The sequence below is a fragment of the Spinacia oleracea genome, chromosome 5, assembly GCF_020520425.1.
Source record: "Spinacia oleracea cultivar Varoflay chromosome 5, BTI_SOV_V1, whole genome shotgun sequence".
NCBI classification, from domain to species: domain Eukaryota; kingdom Viridiplantae; phylum Streptophyta; class Magnoliopsida; order Caryophyllales; family Amaranthaceae; genus Spinacia; species Spinacia oleracea.
This window is the reverse complement of record NC_079491.1, coordinates 126608419-126613698: the sequence shown is the minus strand read 5'-3', so window position 1 is coordinate 126613698 and position 5280 is coordinate 126608419. Positions and strand designations below refer to the sequence as shown.

At 39.9% G+C, this 5280-nt stretch overlaps 1 non-coding gene across 1 annotated transcript; it reads left to right on the top strand.

The window, feature by feature from the left end:
• The first annotated feature begins 1759 nt into the window (after positions 1–1759).
• LOC130462224 (small nucleolar RNA R71) lies at positions 1760–1865 on the top strand. Its single transcript, XR_008922337.1, has one exon. It is a non-coding gene; the product is annotated as a small nucleolar RNA R71 (small nucleolar RNA).
• Positions 1866–5280: the final 3415 nt, after the last annotated feature.

The window sequence follows — 5280 nt, the reverse complement described above, 5'->3', positions numbered from 1 at the left end:
TCTACAATATCAATCCTGCAACAAGTATTCTCAAGCATAGGAGACTTCACAGCATTGGTTAGATTAAAAGTAACAGTATCATCACCAACACTCAAAGTAAGAGACCCAGACTTGATATCAATGACAGCCCCTGCAGGACATAAGAATGGCCTACCCAAAATTACGGGGATTTGACTATCCTCCTCCATATCTAGCACCACAAAATCAACAGGAATGTAGAATTTCCCCACCCGGACAAGAACATCCTCCAAAATACCTAAGGGATACTTTATAGAACGATCTGCCATTTGCAACGTGATTTGTGTGCATTTTAGTTTTCCCATATTCAACCTATTACAGACAGAAACGGGCATGAGAGACACACTTGCCCCTAAATCACATAATGCTTATCAATGAACAATGCACCTACATGACAGGGGATGGAAAAACCACCCGGATCCTTAAGTTTGGGTGGAGACTTATTTTGCAATATGGCACTAAACTCTTCAGTTAGAGCGACTCTCTCCACACCACCATAATCCCTTTTCTTAGTGATCATCTCTTTCAAAAGTTTTGCATAAACAGGAACTTGAGATATTAAATCAGTAAAAGATACTTGACCATTGCCAAGAACTTTCCAAGTTGTTGATCGACCTTAGTTTTCTGCATCCGGTGAGGGAAAGGCAACTTAGGCACAATAGGGAGAGAATCAGAAATCTTCTCCTTCTCCTTATTTGCGCCAACATCATCAGCATTATCAACTTCCGGGACTTGAGGCTCTACATCAATTGCTTTCTCTGGTCCATCTGTGTTCTCCTTAGCAAGAGTTGCATCATCCATGGGCATCGGGGGTCCATCATATTTAGTGCCACTTCTAAGAGTGATAGCATTGGCACTTTCTCTATTCTGGGGAGGGGTAGGTTACCCTGGTAGTGTACCCGGTTGCCTTTGAGATAGAGTGTCGGCAAGTTGAGCAACTTGATTCTCCAACATTCTATTCTGATTCTTCAACTCTTTGATGCTCTCATCATGGTTATTTTGAGCTATCTCTGCAATCTTCTGCATATTTGCAATGAGCTTATACAGATCACCCATGTTAGGCTCTGGAGTAGCACTGGTCTGAGGGGCTTGTTGCTGATAGCCTTGGTGCTGGGGCCTATTAAACCCCGGGGGAGCATTATGTGAGGCTCCTTGTTGAAATGGAGGCCTAGCAACATGTGGCTGAGGTGGATGGAACTGTGGTTGCGACCATTGTTGCTGGGGTTGAGGATTCTGAACATTGTTGCCCCGATATGAGAAATTTGGATGATTCCTCCAACCCGGATTAAATGAATTGGAATATGGGTCATTGGGTTGTCTCTGTTGAAAAGCATTCGCTTGCTCCATTTGCGTAATATCCTGTGAACTATAAGAGCACTCATGACCAAAGTGACCTTGGATGCCACATACTTCGCAGCAAGAAGTTGTCACTGGAGCTACACTAGACATAACATTGATACTCATTGGGGGAGTACCAGACTGAGGAGCCTTCAAAGAATCGATCTTCAGGTTCAAGGCTACCACTTGTGAGGACAATAGAGCATAAGCATCGACATCCAATTTTCCCTTCTTAGATGTGGTTCTGGTGGTGCTGTAATGGTTGGTAGCTAAATTGGCAAGAAAATCATAACCTGCATCCACTTCTTTGTCAAGAAAAACACCCCCAGCAGCAAAATTAACCGTGTTCTTTGTTTCATCTTGCAAACCATGGTAGAAAATCTGAACCAAGAACCATTTTTCAATGTTGTGATGCGGACATGACCGCCGCAAATCCTTGAATCTATCCCAGGCTTCTCGAAGTGATTCACCAGGTTCTTGAGTGAATGTAGTCAGCTTATGCCTTATTTCAGCAGTCTTGGTGGGTGGAAAGAATTCTTCTAGAAAATCCTGTGAAATAGCACTCCACTCTGTCTCCTTGACATCATTCAACCATGTCTGAGCCTTATCACGAAGGCTAAAACCAAACAAAATGACTTTCCATTGGTCTTGAGTGACCCCTTGATGCTTGATAGTACCACACAGTTGGTTGAACCTCTGCAAATGGTTGGTGGGTTCATCAGATGGATGGCGACCATATTGGTTTTGTGAGACCATGGAGATTAGAGCGGGCTTGATCTCAAAGTTGACTGCATCAATAGTTGGCATTGTGAGCCCAGTCGGAACACTATTCGAGGAAGGCACCCCATATGATTTCAGGGATTTAGACATCGTGTGACTCGGTGGAGTCTGTGAGTCTTGGGACCCTGACTGCTTCTTCTACTGTTGCTTTTTTAGTTGACGAAAGGTCTTTCCAAGATCAGGATCGGGAGGAACCAAGGTACCCATTCTGGCAGACCTGGGCATAAACAACAAAGAAAGAAAAACGCAGTGAGATTTGCCTCAATTGGAACTGAGAATTCCAATGAGACAATGGAAACAGTTCAAATAATCAAACTAAAACTAATAGAATCTAGCCGTCTCCCCGGCAACGGCACCAAAAACTTGATGAGTTAAAAAGTGATACCGCAAGTGCACGGTGTCTGTTGTTAGCAGATACTTAGCAAATACGGGTCGATCCTACAGGGAGACAAGTTCTATTAGGTTTTGCCCAATTAAATAAACTATTTCAGTAAACGAAATTTGATTTTGAATATTATTAACTAATAAAGATAAAGCAATAATGTAAATGAGAATTTATCAATGAATTAAAGGTCTAGGGCGTCTGTTCGGTTCACCATGCTTATACCAATCCAAGAACACAAATCGATTCGGAAATGAATAAACTAAGCCAAGTTATTAAAGTACATGCTAATCCTACGGTCGGGTCTTAACACTTTCAATTCAACATATGCAGTACGATCGCTAACATAATCAGAATTGCCAATTGCACTAAGCCTCTAAAAATACGATCTTTCGATTCTAATTCCTATTAGCTAGATATTCAATCCATGAAAATGGCCAATAACATGAATCAACAATTAAAACAAATCAATTGGAATACTCAAGCAATAATTTACTAAATTAACAAACCTTAATGCATAATAATCATGGTATAAACATGGCTTCCCTTACTTAGCCCTAGAATACGACTACTCGCTCATGACTAAATTAACGAACATGAAATAAATAATAAAAATTAATTTCATAATCAAAGGAAAAATTAATCTAAGGAATGAAAATAATAAGAATTAATTAAAGCAAGAGAAATTATGAAATTACCTTAGATTGATGAATGAAAGAAATCAGAAAAATAGCGTTCAACAATGGAAGAGAGAAAAGTAGTAATAAGCGTTTAAAAGAATTCTAAGAAAAAAATAACATGAGGGAAATAAATTAATTCCCTTGAGTATTTATATTCTCCCTATTTTCTAAAATAAAATAAATAAATAAATAAATAAGAAAATAAAGATAAAAGTCGTCGATGATTGGTCGATGGAGCGATGACGAGGCAACCAAACCCGAGCACGAGCCACGCACACGACAAGAGAGGTGGCGAGGAATGGGCAGCGAGGGATCTCGTGCACCATCCCTCGCTGGCATGGTGATGAGCGTCTAGCTACAAAGTAGAGCAGCGAGGCAGCGAGGGAGCTAGCGAGCCATCCCTCGCTGCCATGTGCGTGTGTGTAGCAAGCTAAGCAACGAAGCTATAGACAGCGAGGGAGCTAGCGAGCCATCCCTCGCTGGCCTAGTGAGGTGCGCGCAGGCAATGATGAGGCAATGGGGCAGCGGGAGCTAGCACAATGGCAAGCAACTATGAAGCGACGAGGCACAGCGAGAGGTGTAGCGGGCCAACGAGGGATATTGCGAGCCAACGAGGGATCTTGCGAGCCAACGAGGGATCTTGCGAGCCAACGAAGGATCTTACGAGCCTATACAAAAATGATACATCGAGCTAATCATCCGGAATGACTTAGCCATCCCCGGAAAACTTAATTCTCCGATCAAACACTTTGTCTTCGACTCAAGCCATCCGGTGATCATTCGATCCACCTCCAAACACTTCGAAAGCACCCAAATGATTGTAAAATCACCTGAAATATCAAAGAAAACACAAATGGAGCGTAATAGAATACAATAACGACTACTTATGTAATTATGATTCTAAATGCAACTAAAATGAGACAAATGCCTAGAAATGCAACCTAAATGAGCCTAGAATACCCTATATAAATATGATTCATCAGGACTTAACTATGTTGCTAAGCTTGAATTTTTTTGTGATTCGTGACCATAAACATGATTTATGACCCTAGGTTTATGTGGACACACTCTGAAACATACAATGTTATTCTTATCTTATCTTACGATTAACTAGCTGTGGTAATTAGATTTAGAATCTATTGATGTTATTCTACAGAGTAGAACTGATGTTATAACCTACTAGACAGCATAATAAAACTACAGTAGGATTACAGTCTTAGAAATGTAGTCCATTATTATTTTTGGAAATGTGAACTTTTTCTAGGCATCCTAACATTAGTATATACGACTCAATTCTGGACAGAGGGAGTAATTGCTAAGTTAAAACACATATGACCATAATGCTAGAGTTCACAACTGAGATACAGAGTATGTAACTATGTACTGCCCTTTATGTTGTCTGAACATCTTGTGACAGAATGCCACCTCTTTTGGTTTGTCTACAAAATAGTTCTTGGAAACATAAGTTTCATATTGCTCCGTAGCTTCTTATTTTTACTATTGTTATTCTTTTGTATTTATTTCTGATTTCTTCGTACAGAACGCGCGATACTCTTGTGTTCCAGACCAAGGTAACCTTTCTTCTTTCCATCGTGGAATGATAAATTGATATCTTCCTTCATTTTGGTGGTTTGCTTATGTCTTTTGCTGCTTGGTTATTGAAATTATCTTCACATTATAAATTGTGACATTTTCCTGGTTCATTTTCTGGTTTTCATTTTACTAGCCTGTGCAACATCCTACATATTGTTTTGAGTTCAGTACACCTTTGAAGCATAGAAATCCTCGTGAAGGTCTTTCTCCCTGGTTTGCTTGTGTTTATTATTTGCCTTGTAGAAAGCTATCAGTAGTTCTATGAAAGCACCAAGATACATATCAGAAACTCGCAAAAGTTGGAATACTAATTTTGGCAACTTATTGAGCCATATGTACAACTAATTCACCTAACACATGTATGCAGATCCTTTATAATTTGCCTAAAATTAATAATTAATAATAACCTTTCCGAGTGAACATGAAACCTTAGATAATATTCTAGTTAATTGAATCTGAGTCGGATCCGAACGTGTTGTGGACTATCTA